Below are 15,361 nucleotides of genomic sequence, written 5' to 3' on the forward strand. Positions count from 1 at the left end.
AATCATGCAAATGGTGCATGACACTAACCACAAAATATCCTGAGCTAAACCATGTATATATATAGAAAGTGCACCATAAGTCAATGAATCAAAACAACGGTACACAGATCAGATAAGGTATACAATCTAGGTCCTGAACATTGTGAAGCATGGTATATCACTACCCCTACAAGCATGTATAAACAGGTAAAGTATACATGAGATGCAAACCAAGCAATCAATCAAGCATGTAACAAGTTTTGGGTAGTGATTAACCGAATCAAAAGGAGGAACACAATTAATGCAATTTGTTAAATTCACTACTATGTATATCAAAGACATAAAGTAAAAAGTACCCGCCTCCAATAAGAAAGTCCAATCCAGTCCAAATCCGACGTTGAGATGCTCATCTCGAATCAGAGTCCTGTATCAATATATTTTATTTAGCTAAATTCACATGGATTAAATAGCTAAATAAAATTCCTAAAACTAATTAAGGAAACCTCAATCCAACGATAAATCTCAATTCATCTAATCCATTTGATTGAGTCAGGTTTAATCCAACATTCCTAACTCATCGAACAAATCCAATGATCCTCAATCAAAAATCAAACACTCCACGTATAAAAATCAATTCAATGAGCCTAACGACAAACATACCATCGTGATATTCAATCAATCCCAATTACACAAACCATAATAGATTTACTAACTCCAAAATCCATTTATATTAACAACAATGCATTTACCTAAATCCAAAACTCACCCAAATATACATATTCGGCCGTTGAGTCACTGCCGAAGACACCTGTTGTCGTTCCAAACCAAACACCTCTGGTTAACCTAGGGTATGGATCGTTAGTCAGGAAATACACAGGTACAAATTGATTACCTCATACCTAAATCAAATCTATCATCACAATAGTCCAAACAACATAGAATCTACAACAAAGATACAATTCTCTACTCCTTACCTCACTACCTAGCCACTGCTGACGCTGGAACAAGATGGGTCGGACCAAGAACACCCCACCTAGTACAATCTCCCTGCTGGAAATCTTTCCCACTGGTCAGATCCAATTGAGATCAAGAATTGGAGATAACAAATTAAGCAACGACCAAATTCCAACCAATCTTACCTTCTTCCTCTCCACTGGTCGGAGGTGATCAAGGTTCCGGCGACAATGCTAGGGCACGGTGAGACCGACTGGTGGCGCTGTTTCGTGCGGCAGCAGCGCTGTGCAGAGGTGCGGCAGTGAGGAATAGATCTAGGGCACGATCCTTTCCCCCCCTTTGGCCGTCACCTAGGGCAGAGGTGCGGCGGTGCTCGGGTGGCTCGCGGCTATGGCACAGGGAAGGGGGTCGGGGCTAGGGCACGCTGCTAGCCGCCATCAACGTCGGCGACTGGCGGTGCTCGGGTGGCTCGCGGCTATGGCACAGGGAAGGGGGTCGGCGCTAGGGCACGCTGCTAGCCGCCATCAACGTCGGCGACTGGTGCCGGACCTGGTGGCCGTCTCTGAGCCTCATCTCATCTCTGCAACTTGTCTCGAGTAGAAGGCGGCGGTGTGCAGCGGTGAAAAGGCTAGGGCAGAGATCAAGTGAGGGAGGAGGAAGAAGATGGTTTTGCGGTGCGGTTGGGAAAGGCGGTTAGGGCAGATGAGTTTGGTGAGGGAAGAAGAGGGGCGCGGGCGAGGCTCGAGTGAGGGCACGGGGAAGAAAGAAACGGCGTGGGGGGAAAATAAAAGAAAAAGAAGGAAAATGTATTTATAAATAAAACATTTCCTCACTTAAACGGATATCCAAAACAGGTTTTCCCGGAGCCCCATTTTTATCCCCGTAAACTCATCCATACGAGCTCCGAAAAATTCCATAAAAATTTCTAAAAATTCTAGAAAATTCCCTTATCATTATTCGCCATTTTTCGGTATTTTACATTCTCCCCCACTAATAAAAATTTGGTCCCCAAATTTCGTTATCTACCATCAACAAGTACTAACAACAGATATAGAGTATAAATGCTAAACGGTAAATTAAATCACATACCTCAAGTAAAAGGATGGGGATATCAAGCTCGGATAGTATCCTCGAGCTCCCAGGTCACCTCCTCGTCCGAATGATGCTGCCATCCGACTTTAACCAGCCGGATAGTCTTGTTCCGCAACTGACGCTCTTTCCGGTCGAGAATCCGTACCGGAACCTCCTCATAAGTAATGTCAGGCTGAACTGGAATGGAGATTATCTGTCAACACATGTGTCGGGTCGGGTACATTCCCCCTCAGCATAAACACATGGAATATGTCGTGAACACCTGCCACAAACGGTGGTAGTGCCAGACGGTAAACTAACCCTCCAATCCTCTCCAATCGATCGGCTGATTGATTGAGGACTGCTCAATCTATCGGCTGATCGATTGGGTCTCTGATTTCTGCAGAAATCAGTCCCGACCTCGTACAGAATCTTCAATAACTCAACTACAACCACCACACTACTATTAGACATGTTATTACTCATGATTAGCTATCTAATATCATGTCAAGTAACAATCTGTTCATAACTTTCATAAGTCAAGACACTTAAATAACTAAAGTGCAAAAAGGAATAACATAACGGAAATGCTAAGTTTTAAGGTGGGCTAGTTCCCAAAAATCTTCATTCCAAGTTCCTCTTTCACACACATCTGGTAGCATTGTCCTCCAGCCTCCGCTAATCCGCCTTTCCTTTACCTTTATCTGTAGTATAAGGAAAATGCAACTATAAGCTTGGGAGCTTAGTAAGAAACCATCTACCTCACAAAAACATGCATTTGAGAAATCATGCTTTTTAAAAGATGTTATGCTGATATGCAAGCTAAGAATCATACTAGAAATACTAGAACATGGCACATGAACATATAAATCATGGCAATCAAGAACTAAATATAAAACTATCTACTATATCTATAGAAAACTGAACTGAAGCTAAGCTGAATTCATTTATCTGTTTCGTGAAGTTTGAAAACTATTTTCATAAATAGATAAAAATACTAATCATGCTGCTGATGGGCCCGGCAACCGTACTTGCTATGCGCATCCCTAACTAGACCCGGGGTTGCAAGACCCGAATCTAGTAGGGTTTACTAGGTTATCTAAACCTAGGGACCACTGTGGGAGCCCAACCCAAGGACAACTGAAGTCCAGTACAGAGCCTCTGATAAAGTAAAATATTGTTTATAACCTAATTTATCTTAATTTGCTTTTACTAGGTTATCTGAACCTAGAACTAGGTTATCTGAACCTAGAACTAGGTTATCTGAACCTAGAGGCGACTATGGGAGCCCACCCATTGGACCGTAGTCCCATATAAGCTGAAGCAAGGCTAAGTATACTTATTTAAATGCATCTACAACATTTAACTAAACTATTAAAATGCCTACTGTGGCATTTAACTGTGCTAACCATTTCATCGAGCACTTAGTGTGCACTAATTCACACCCTACGTACCGATGGATTTGCATATGACAAAACTAAAGCATAGAAACATACAAATAGCTACTTATACTACAGGTGAGGGGTTACTCACATCCTGCGCTAGTTTTTCCTTACAATCTGATCGCTAGGTTTCCTGAGAAGAGGATCTCTTCGACGATCTTCTTACGCTTATGCGTTCTTCTCGCGGAGAGGAACGTCCTCGTGCCGGAATTGTCGCTGGAAAGTGCTCCTATGATCCTAGGGGCGGAACCCTAGGCTTCTTGGACTTGGGCGCCGAGAGGGTGAGGAGAAGAGGGGCTTCGGCGGTGAGGGTTTGAGGGAGAAGAGAACTGCCGATCAAAATAACAACTCTCCGCTTAATTTCTCTATTTATATTAATTAATTAATACACCCCAACTAAGCCTTAAATATAATTGTTCTCCTCTTCTTTCAGCACGCCCCTGCTGGGGCCCCTTGGTTACTAAAGTCATCTATAAGTCGTAGGGTTCACTAGGTCTCGGTTTCAATTTCAGCTTAGGCTATTTTACGTTTTTATTTAATTTTGCTATTTCTGCTACTGCAAAAATTCCACAAAAATATTCTAAAATTCCAGAAAAATAATAGAATATTTCTAAAATTACTTTGAGAATTTCCGGGCGTTACAATCCCCCGTACCTTATAAAAAGTTCATCCTCGAACTTAGAATAACTCTGGGTACTTCTGTCTCATACTAGCTTCTGTCTCCCAAGTTGCCTCTTTTGTTGTGTGATTTTGCCAAATGAGTTTTACTAATGGTACCTCCTTGTTCTGTAATTTCTTAACTGCTCGATCTATTATCTGAATAGGTCGACTGTCATAGCTGAGGTCTTCGCGGACTTGTACTGACTGGGGCTCAATCACCTGGGTGGCATCTGGGACATGCTTCTTTAGCATAGAGACATGAAATACGTTGTGAATAGCTGACATCTCCTGGGGTAGCTCTAGCTCATATGCAGCCTGGCCAACTCTTCTAGTGATAAGGTATGGTCCCACATATCTAGGACTTAGTTTGCCCTTCTTCCCAAAATGCATTACTCCCTTCATGGGAGCTACTCTGAGAAATACTGTATCCCCAATTGAAAACTCTAAGGGCCTGCGCCGTGTATCAGCATAGCTTTTCTGGCGATTCTGAGCTGTCTCTATCCTCTGGCGGATCTGCTGTATAACTGTTGTGGTCTCTCCTACTAGATCTGTCTGAAGTTCTAGTTCTTTATGTTCACCACTTTCATACCAGCAGATTGGAGATCTACACCTCCGCCCGTAGAGAGCCTCGTAAGGTGCTATGCCGATAGTGGCCTGATAGCTATTATTGTATGCAAATTCTGCTAAACTCAGATATTTGCACCAACTTCCCTTGAAGTCTCGGAGCATATCTTCGAGTACCTAATTTACTCGCTCCGTCTGACCATCTGTCTGAGGATAGAAAGCTGTGCTAAATTTTAACTTAGTGCCCAATGCTGACTATACACACTCCCAGAAGTGTGATGTGAATCTACTGTGTCTGTCTGAAATGATGGTCCGTGAGACTCCATGCAGTCTGACGATCTCCTTGAGATACAACTGAGCTAGCTGCTCCATGGAGTAGGATATCCTGATAGCTAAGAAGTGGGATGATTTATTCAATCTGTCGACTATTACCCAGATGGTATCAAAACCATTCGTGGTTTTGGGTAGTCCCACTATGAAGTCCATAGAAATATCCTCCCACTTCCATTCTGGGATCTGAATAGGCTGCAGAACTCCTCCTGGTCTCTGGTGTTCTGCCTTGACCCTTTGATAGGTCAGACAGGTACTGACATATCTAGCGATGTCTCTTTTCATCCCAGGCCACCAAAAACGTTTCTTCAGGTCGTGATATATTTTGGTGGAACCAGGGTGCATCGCATAAGGAGTCCTGTGAGCCTCGTCTAGGATCTTCCTCCGTAGTTCCTCCTGATCTGGAACACATAGTCTATCACCAAAATACACTGCCCCCTTATCAGATACTCGAAACTCTCCACTTTCTGATCCTGCTATCCCTTGCTTGATTTTCTGAATCTTAGGGTCCTGATCCTGAGCTGTCTGTATGTCACCAAGCAAGGTAGATGCTAATGTCATAGTAGAGAGCTGTCCCACTATAAGTTCGAGACTGAAATCCAAAATTTCTTTTTGTAGGGGCGGTGACATGGCTGATAGGGATAATAAGGTAGCACTGGACTTCCTGCTAAGTGCATCTGCCACCTTATTGGCTTTTCCTGGGTGGTAGAGGATATCTATGTCATAGTCTTTGACCAGATCGAGCCATCTACGCTGTCGCATATTCAGATCCTTCTGAGTGAAGAAATATTTCAGACTCTGATGATCTGTGTACACTCTGCACAGCGCTCCATACAAGTAATGTCTCCAAATTTTGAGGGCGAACACAACTGCTGCAAGCTCGAGGTCATGAGTAGGGTAGTTCCTCTCATAATCCTTGAGTTGTCTGGAGGCATAGGCGATCACCTTACCTTCTTGCATCAGTACTGCTCCTAGTCCCAACTTAGAGGCATCACTGTAAATATCAAAGCTATCGGTGTTTTCTGGTAGAGCCAGAATGGGAGCACTGGTCAATCTCCTTTTTAGCTCTATGAAGCTGTTCTCACAGTCCTCTGTCTACTGAAATTTTCTGTTCTTCCTGGTGAGAGCTGTCAGTGGGGAGGCTATCCTGGAGAAATCCTCTACGAATTTTCTATAGTAGCCTGCTAGTCCCAGAAAGCTTCTGATTTCATGGGCGTCCTTAGGTCTTTTCCAATTACTCACAGCCTCTATCTTATTGGGGTCTACCATAATACCATCTTTAGAGATGATGTGACCCAGAAAGGATACCTGATCAAGCCAGAATTCACATTTCGTGAACTTGGCGTACAGCTGGTTCTGCTGGAGAGTCTGCAGTACTATCTTCAGGTGCTCTGCGTGTTCTTCCTGAGTTCTGGAATAGATAAGAATGTCGTCGATGAACACGATAACAAACTTATCTAAGTATTCTCTGAATACTCTATTCATGAGGTCCATGAAAGTAGCTGGAGCATTCGTCACGCCAAAGGGCATGACTACGAACTCATAATGTCCGTATCTGGTCCTGAAAGTCATCTTGGGTATATCACCTTCTTTAACTTTCACCTGGCGATATCCCGATCTGAGGTCTATTTTAGAGAACACTGCTGCTCCCTTTAGTTGATCAAACAGGTCATCTATCTTGGGAAGAGGATACCTGTTCTTAATAGTAACTTGGTTTAGTGCTCGGTAGTCTATACACAAGCGCATGCTCCCGTCCTTCTTCTTCACAAACAATACAGGAGCTCCCCATGGTGAGTGACTAGAGCGTATGAAGCCCTTGTCGAGTAGCTCCTGAAGTTCCTTCAGTTCTACTGGAGCCATGCGGTAGGGTGCTTTGGAGATGGGATTCATACCGGGGATGAGCTCTATCTCAAATTCAATCTCCCTGTCTGGTGCTAGACCTGGTAACTCCTCAGGGAAGACTGCTGGGTAGTCACATACAACTCGGACCTCTTCTAGCTTTTGGTCCTTGTTCTGACTGGTACTGACTACATGTGCTATGAATCCCGTACATCCGGTATCAAGTAGTTTCTGTGCTTTCAGAGCTGAGAGAAACTTCTTGGCTTTTCTCTTTGGTTCTCCGATGTACCCAAATTGCACTCTTGCTTCGGGTTGGAATACAACTCTCTGTTTACGGCATTCTATGGAGGCACCATATTTGACCAGAAAGTCCATTCCAAAAATGACATCGTAGTCAGCCATATCTAGCACTATCAGATCACCAAAAAGCTCTTTGTCTGCTTTCACGACTGGCACTGCTCGAAGCTAGTGCGTGGATGCCATGATTTCTCCTGAAGGTAGTGTTGTCAAAAACTGACCACTAAGTGCATCTGGAGTTAGTGCTAACTTTTCGACAAATGCCCTGAATATATAAGAATGGGTTGCCCCAGTATCGAACAAGACAGTTGCACTTTGCTGTAAAATACTAATTTGACCTGTAACAACTGTCGAGGCATTCGCTACATCCTCCTTGGTGAGTGAGTAGATCCTCGCGTTCGTTGTGGCTGAGGGGGCTTCTAGTCTGCCTTGACTGATGTGTGGACTGTCTATAGCAGCCTGCATCCAGTGTAGATGTGCTGGTTTATCTCTATACTGAATCGGCTGTGGTGGAGGATTGCTGATTTTGTTTGGGCATTGCTTAGCCATATGCCCTTCCTGGCCACATTCGAAACATCCTCGTGTGCCCTTGCGACAAACTCCGGGGTGGAATTTCCCACAAGTGGAACATTTGGGATAACTAGGCTGTTTACTAGCTGATCCTCCTTTTGGGTAGCTCCCTGACTTACGTTTATAGCTGGGGTTCCCTTTCCAGTTAGAGCTGTGGCCCTGGTGTTTCTGAGTACCTGAGCCTCCTTGGCCCTTAGGCTCTAAAAAGGCTTGCTTCTACTGCTTGATGCTGTTCTGGTAATGTTCGGTGGTCAAAGCACTGCTTACTAATTCTTCTGTAGTTTGCGGCCTATGAACGTCACTGGCCACATTCATTGCTATCTCCGGCCTTAGCATTTTGAGCATCAACCGGACTCGTTCTTTTTCAGTGTTGACTAGTTCAGGACATAGACGGGCCAGTCTATTGAATTTCTTCATGGCTTCCTCAACTGGAAGGTTGCCCCGGCGAAATTTAGTGAACTCGTCATAGTGGCGGTTTGTGACCCGCATGTGGAAGAACTCTTCAAAGAATTCTCTCTCGAAGTCGGCCCATGTCATCTGGTTCACTGGGCGCTTCGCTTTAATTCTCTCCCACCACATACGTGCGTCTCCTGTCAGGCAGAATGAGGCACATTTCACCTTTTTAAACTCTGGCCAGTCCAGAAGCTCCATCGTACTCTCCAGTGTTTTGAACCAAGCTTGAGCATCCCATGGTTCACTAGTGCCTGAGAAATTCTCTGGCTTGATTTTCTGTCACTGGATCAGATAGGCTTCTCTTCTTGCCCATGCTGCTGGAGCTACTGGTGCTGCAGGTTGGACTGGTGGAACCTCTATCACCACTGTGGTTGCTAAGTTAGGTTCTGGGGTGACAGTGGGAGTGTTCTGCTGGTTAGCCCTTAGGGTGGCTATCTCCTGTTGCTGTTCAGCTAGCTGCTTCTGCAACTGAGCCACTACTGCTGTAAGGTCTGGAGGAGGCACTGAGCTGCCTGCCTCATGCTGGGGCTCAGTAGTTGGTGTCTTTCTAGCTGGGCGTCCTCATACCATTTTCTAGAGAGATAGAGGACATACATAACTAATACAATCATGTTTATATAATTACTACTATCAGGTTAGATGCTATCATATATAAACATGCTACTATTATCCATAAACATGAAAGCAAGAACATAATACAGTGAGAGGTATTCTTACTTGGAAGCTGCAGGTTCAATGCTGATGTGTGTGTGAAGGAAGTATGGAACTTGCTCTGATACCACTCTGTAACACCCCACCTCCTACTGGCTATGTTGTAAGGTCGGGGTTACATTATGCGGAACTGAACTATAAGGTGCGGAAAACTGTACTTATTAAAATCTTACTCTGCTAATGACCATCACAGTCTATATGATTAGGTTCAAAGACCTTTTTATTTATGTACATATGCTAGAGAAGAAAATTTGACTTTCTATTTGGTCAAGAATCTGAATTTTGGCACTTCTGGCTGAAATAAGACATTCCAATCGATCGGCTGATCGATTGGAGTTGTCTGATCGATCCACTGATCGACTCAACTCGCTACTATGCACGGGGTCAAACTGGATCGATCGGCTGATCGATCCAATCTGGTCAATCGATCCAGAGATTGATTCAGAAGCTCTCTGTTTGCGGGATTAATTCCCGATCGATCGGCTGATCGATCCATGGCCGATCGATCAGCTGATCGACTCATCAGCTCTCTGTACGCGACAGATCGCACCTCGATCGATCGGCTGATTGATCGGGGCTTCCCAATCGATCAGCTAATCGACTCACTAGCCTTCTGTACGCGGGGACTTCTTCCAATCGATCGGTTGATTGATTGAGGACTGCTCAATCTATCGGCTGATCGATTGGGTCTCTGATTTCTGCAGAAATCAGTCCCGACCTCGTACAGAATCTTCAGTAACTCAACTACAACCACCACACTACTATTAGACATGTTATTACTCATGATTAGCTATCTAATATCATTGTCAACTAACAATCTGTGCATAACTTTCATAAGTCAAGACACTTAAATAACTAAAGTGCAAAAAGGAATAACATAATGGAAATGCTAAGTTTTAAGGTGGGCTAGTTCCCAAAAATCTTCATTCCAAGTTCTTCTTTCACACACATCTGGTAGCATTGTCCTCCAGCCTCCACTAATCCGCCTTTCCTTTACCTTTATCTGCAGTATAAGGAAAATGCAACTATAAGCTTGGGAGCTTAGTAAGAAACCATCTACCTCACAAAAACATGCATTTGAGAAATCATGCTTTTTAAAAGATGCTATGCTGATATGCAAGCTGAGAATCATACTAGAAATACTAGAACATGACACATGAACATATATATCATGACAATCAAGAACTAAACATAAAACTATCTGCTATATCTATAGAAAACTGAACTGAAGCTAAGCTGAATTAATTTATCTATTTCGTGAAGTTTGAAAACTATTTTCATAAATAGATAAAAATACTAATAATGCTGCTGATGGGCCCGGCAACTGTACTTGCTATGCGCGCATCCCTAACTAGACCCGGGGTTGCAAGACCTGAATCTAGTAGGGTTTACTAGGTTATCTAAACCTAGGGATGACTGTGGGAGCCCAACCCAAGGACAACTGAAGTCCAGTACAGAGCCTCTGATAAAGTAAAATACTATTTATAACCTAATTTATCTTAACTTGCTTTTACTAGGTTATCTGAACCTAGAACTAGGTTATCTGAACCTAGAGGCGACTATGGGAGCCCACCCATTGGACCGTAGTCCCATATAAGCTGAAGCAAGGCTAAGTATACTTATTTAAATGCATCTACAACATTTAACTAAACTATTAAAATGTCTACTGTGGCATTTAACTGTGCTAACCATTTCATCGAGCACTTGTTGTGCACTAATTCACACCCTACGTATCGATGGATTTGCATATGACAAAACTAAAGCATAGAAACATACAAATAGCTACTTATACTACAGGTGAGGGGTTACTCACATCCTGCACTAGTTTTTCCTTACAATCTGATCGCTAGGTTTCCTGAGAAGAGGATCTCTTCGACGATCTTCTTACGCTTATGCGTTCTTCTCGCGGAGAGGAACATCCTCGTGCCGGAATTGTCGCTGGAAAGTGCTCCTATGATCCTAGGGGTGGAACCCTAGGCTTCTTGGACTTGGGCGCCGAGAGGGTGAGGAGAAGAGGGGCTTCGGCGGTGAGGGTTTGAGGGAGAAGAGAATTGCCGATCAAAATAACAACTCTCCGCTTAATTTCCCTATTTATATTAATTAATTAATACACCCCAACTAAGCCTTAAATATAATTGTTCTCCTCTTCTTTCAGCACACCCCTGCTGGGGTCCCTTGGTTACTAAAGTCATCTATAAGTCGTAGGGTTCGCTAGGTCTTGGGTTCAATTCCCGCTTAGGCTATTTTACGTTTTTATTTAATTTTACTACTTCACTACTCCAAAAATTCCATAAAAATATTCTAAAATTCTAGAAAAATAATAGAATATTTCTAAAATTAGAATTTTTGGGCGTTACAGAATGTAAGCAACTGGAGGAGAGATCCAGTGAGGACATGTTCCCCGTTGAGAGAACTATAGGTGTCGATCTAGCTTAGGTCTATTTGGGAAGCCTAAGTTGAGATCTTGACTAGATCCTGATCTCGAGGAGACATGATCTATTTACTACTACTATTTTATTATGTTGTGCTAACTCTATTTTGTAGGATAAATATATTTTCTATTGTCTAGACTAATCTTTTTACAGGGAAGAAGCTGCTGAAGAAAAGGAGAGTCCAAGTTCCCAGTGTCCGAGCGCCCGAACCAGGTTCGCTCAGGCAAGTGTCGTTGGCACCTAGGTGGTCCGAGCGCTCGGAGTCGGTCCAAGCGCCTGGACCCAAAAATTCATTCAAAAGTTGATGTGGAGTACGTCGACTGGTCGAGCCACGTGGTCCAGGCACCCAGAATGAGCCTATATAAAGACCTTCAACCAGGAACTTCAGAACAACAATTACTACAAGTTTCTCTCTTGCGTGCTGCTCCGAAAAAACTCTGACGACATCGAAAGGTTGCTCCGAAGTTTGAAGAACGAGAGATTCTTATTTCCTTTCTATTTGTCGGTAACGATTTCAGTTCTTGTACTCAATACTTATAACATCTTATTCGAACTGATAGTGATTGTCCAACGAAAGCGATCAACGATCATGAGCCTTGGAGTAGGAGTCATCGAAGGCTCCGAACCAAGTAAAACTACTTGTGTTTGCATTGTCTTTTATTCTTCCACTGCGTAATTCGATTTAATTCGCTTTCGATTTTCGACGAACGCTATTCACCCCCCCCCCCCCCACCCAGCATCTTTCCGGTCCTACACATTTATGGTAAGAAAGCTAAATAATTTTTTAAAACTAATAGATTTAATAAGTTACAGACCAAGAAATTCCTTCAAAGAAAGAGGAAAGTTAGATACTACAATTGCCAAGAAGAAGGACACATCAAGGATAACTATCCAAAGCTGAAAAGTAAGGAAAAAGACAAAGGGATAATCGAAGAAAAAAAATCTGAAAGCCACATGGGATGAGTCGTCGTCAAAGTCTGAGATCGAAGCTTACACCGAACTTGCACTAATAGCAAGTCATCAAGAAGAAGAAGACGGTGAAACTTCATCCGAGATGAGCATCGAGAGCATCGATGAAAGGAGAACATTGATGAAGGGGGAGCTTCAAATTACGAGTCTAACACGATAAGTGAGGTATGACTCTTACCTCTTGATCATCTTTATGAAGGTATAAAAATGTTATCTAGGTCATTATGCAAACTACGAACTACATGTATGGATTTAAAATAGAAAACGATAAGTTAAAATAAACCATTAGAACTTTTTGATAAAATTTAAAAAGAAAATACATAATTGAAAACAACAAATAGATTTGTTGAAAATAAGATAAATGTCAAATTTGAATATTTCTCATTTTAAAAATTGAAGGACTAAATTGGTATATTAGATCTCATAGGCGTTAAATTATAAAAATATTTAGAAATTATATTCCAATAAAATACTTGATTAATCCAGTAGGTACAAATCTATATTGGATTTCTAAATCCGTTCTAAACGGTTAAATTGATTTTATTTTCATGCTTATATTTAATTTGATTTAATTTTAAACATTGTTGAAAAAAATAATTATTTAGTAAATCTACTTTTCATGTTTTCTATTGATTTTTTTATGATATACAAATGGATCAACTATTAGTATAAAAAATTCTTAATTTTTTTACTAGTAATTAAATTTTTATGAATTTTTTTTATCAAAAAAGTAAATTTTAAAAATTAAAATTTTTCAGACATTAATTTTGAAAAAAAAAAGCTAATTTTTAGGCTAAAGACCATTAAATTTTGAATGCATAGAAAAATCAGTAATATTTTTAGATGAGAAATTCTATTTTTAAAAATTTAAATTCAAAAATAATCATTCATGTTAAAAAATATTTATTTCATTTAAAATAAATATATTCTGTGCATGACATTTTTATCATGTCTTCAAATTCTTATGATTGTTATTATTAAAAATTTTCAAGAATTTTTTTAGACAATAAAATAATTTTTAAATTATTTTTCTAAAATTAACAGTTTACTCGATTAAAAAAATTACTTCTTTGAAAATTAATTTTGGTAGAAAGGTAGATTACTGAAAATTTTGTTTCACACCTCTAGGAAAGTTTCAATATTTTTCTAAATTTTCTTTAAATTTTTTCCTAACATTCTTTGAGAAAGTTAAAAAGATTAGCTATCACTCTTAAAAGGGGAATGAAAGAAAGTATGATAATCCTAGTAAGGCTTATTAACTATCTCTGGGTGATCAATCCAGCCCCATAGAATTTTTTCATCGATCACTAGGATAAATCGAGAAACTCACACGGTGGCCAGCTCAGAAGTCGAGCATCTTTTGGTTGCATCCCCTATTTAGAAGAAAAATTATTGTAAATACGTCATAGCTGGAGATCGAACCGTGGGTGTCTGGGTGGCAAACTGGATGTCCTATCGCGACACCATAGCCTTGGGGACTCGACATCAAGTAAAATTAAACAAATATATTAAAGGTATTTTTGTCCAAAATAATTGAGATGATATCCAAGTTTTTGGATATGTTGAAATCCAAGAGAGGAGGTAGATTTCATCAATACCTTAGTTTTTGAGTTTTATTCCAAAATCTAATTCTCATTCACCTCAACCAAACATAAAGTTTGGAAATGAATCAAATTCTCCATTCCCATACTCGTATACCAAATGCCACCTAAGTTAAGAGAAAGGTATAAATAAAGGGGGAGGTATAAAATTTTATATTTCATTGAATTTATTACAAATGCATTATCTTATTTAAATTATTTTAGTTTAACTCTAACTTAACTTGGGTTGATATACATAAAAAAAATGGAGGATTGTAAGTACCTCAGATTGATTTTGATGTGATCAACCAAGTTAAGTTAAATTTGAAATTTTTGATACATTGGATCTAAGTGGGAAGGGACTTAGGAATACAAGAATTTGAACGAAAGATGCAACGAGCGAGAAGGATGTCACAGGAAGTGAGTCGACTGGCTCAAAGTATCCTAGGGATGAAAAGCTACAGAAGAATACACTGTGGACGAGAAGGATGTGCGCGGAGCTTCTGAGGGATGAGAAACTGGGGAGAAAGTCAATGTCAGAAGTTGGCTTTGTCCAAGTGCTTGGACTCTAGGCGCCCAAACCAGGTCCAGGCGCTCGGATAGTCCCGACCACATTGATGAGTTGTTGCAGCGAGGATCATACTGGAATCCATGCCAACAGACTCCAGGCACCTGGATTTGGTCTAGGTGCTTGGGAAGCGATAATCACTGGAGAAAGAAGTCATTGCAGAGTGGATCGGATCGACCTAGTCCGAGCACCTGGATCGGAGATGCCACGTTAGCCAACGACTAACCTTGACCAGTGGACTATAAATAGAGCTCTGGTTCTCGAAGTTTAAAAACAACACTTGTACTTTCATTTACAAACTCATTCTTTAGTTTCTGCGCTTTCAATTTCTATAAGAGGCTACTCCACTTTCAATGAAGGAACTATTTAGTGGAGATTTCGTTGCCTTGAACTAGCAACCTCCTTGGTTGAAAACCAAGTAAAACTCTTTGTCTCTTCTATTTTATGTTTATCTTAAGTAACAAATGTGTGTTTGTCCTTACTAAGTCTAGAAGCAAGAGAAAGTTTGAATTTATATTGTAAGGTTATTCAACCCTCTTTAGTCAGCCTACACTGGACCAACAAATACTACCCACTTTTGTAATTTTGAAAATTAGAATTTTTATTATATTTTCAAGGAGGGAAATGTTTTTAAAAAACTTCTTAAGTAATTTTGCGACATACTAAGGCAATTTATGAAATTTACTTAAGAAAGAGAGCAGATAAACAAGATTTAAAGAGTAATTCCCTTGTTATCCAAGCATACAAAAAACAAACTAATTTTTGTTAAAAAAAATATTTTAAAAAATCATCTACTTTCCTTAAAATAAATATCTAACCTTTAGCTACTAGTTGTCTACTAGAAAATATTAATGTTCACTTAGTTAAGTCAAGTAAAATATCTATCAAGTTATTGTCTAAGAAGGAATACTAAACTTGATCAATGTTAATTTAAATTTTTTT

The sequence above is a fragment of the Zingiber officinale genome, chromosome 7B (assembly GCF_018446385.1).
Source record: "Zingiber officinale cultivar Zhangliang chromosome 7B, Zo_v1.1, whole genome shotgun sequence".
NCBI lineage: Eukaryota > Viridiplantae > Streptophyta > Magnoliopsida > Zingiberales > Zingiberaceae > Zingiber > Zingiber officinale.